Raw genomic sequence first — 1,191 nt, 5'->3', positions numbered from 1 at the left:
AGTGCCCATTGCCAGTCTAGTAATGCCACCAATTACCTACTTTACCTTTGTGAAGCGGCTATTTGCAGTCACCGTTGATTCCTTTGCTTCTATTGGCTTAATCTTGGATATCCTGTAGAACACGTGATGCTGGATTGTTGGGTTTAAAGGAGTAGCATAATAATATACGTTCTCTAGATCTCATCAATGGATTTGTATGAAAAAATGTTTGTTTGTTTGTGAGAGATAACGCCCGCGCTGCAGCGGCCCGAGTGTCCTACTAGGGTTAATAGAGTCACTGCAATATTTTACTGACAATGATTTCGGTTCCGATGTTATAGTCTCACTATTTAAATAAAGTATGTAAGAAGCTTAAGTATTAAACAACTGTGACTTAAATAAAAAAAAATGAGATTAGATGAAGTTAAGTCAAGTATTAAGTAAGTAAGTTCCCATTAGACTTTAATTTAATTCTCAAAAAATTCATAACAATTAACTCATACCTTGTAATTTATCGCTTATTGTTTGACCAAATCGTTCGCAGCTTGAAAGTCAAGATGTATGTGTGCGAGGGTGTGTAGTGCGTAGTGATGAGTGTAGAAATGCAAGTGTTATATTATAGTAATTCTCTTTAAATTGATCAAACTGACCAATATTATCTTCAGGTTATCAGCTTCAGTAGGGGAAGTATCAATATCAGTATATTTTCCTTGTTTATTAATAAATTGTTTCTTTATCTAATGTTTCCGCGTATACATGTTTTATAAACATAACATACATGAGGCGACCATAGCCAGTTGCGCTTGTTGGTCGGTAAACGATCTGTGAAGCAAATCTTGGCACGGTCATTCCATAGATGGGTGACTGTGACGTGGTATTTGAACTGGGCGTCTCAGTGCTTCGGAGGGCACGTAAATAGTTGGGCCCGGTTGTCGTCTACTACGATAACAGTTATTAAGGCACGTCAAAGGCTTTCGGACGACTTGAACAACTTTGACTCTAGGTTGACCACTAACCATACGACAAACAAACGAACAACAACAAACAGTTAGTATCTGGGAAAGAATGCAAGTAGTAGTGGAGTTATTGCTAGCTCTACTCATAAGGCATTACTCCTCTTTCCGACCTAGTAGAAGAATAGTGGTATCGCCTATCATCAGTGTCAGCTATCAACAATTGACGTCAATGGCCGCCTTTACACACACGCTGTAT

The sequence above is a fragment of the Anticarsia gemmatalis genome, chromosome 5 (genome assembly GCF_050436995.1).
Source record: "Anticarsia gemmatalis isolate Benzon Research Colony breed Stoneville strain chromosome 5, ilAntGemm2 primary, whole genome shotgun sequence".
NCBI classification, from domain to species: Eukaryota; Metazoa; Arthropoda; class Insecta; order Lepidoptera; family Erebidae; genus Anticarsia; species Anticarsia gemmatalis.
This window is presented reverse-complemented; position numbering follows the sequence as displayed.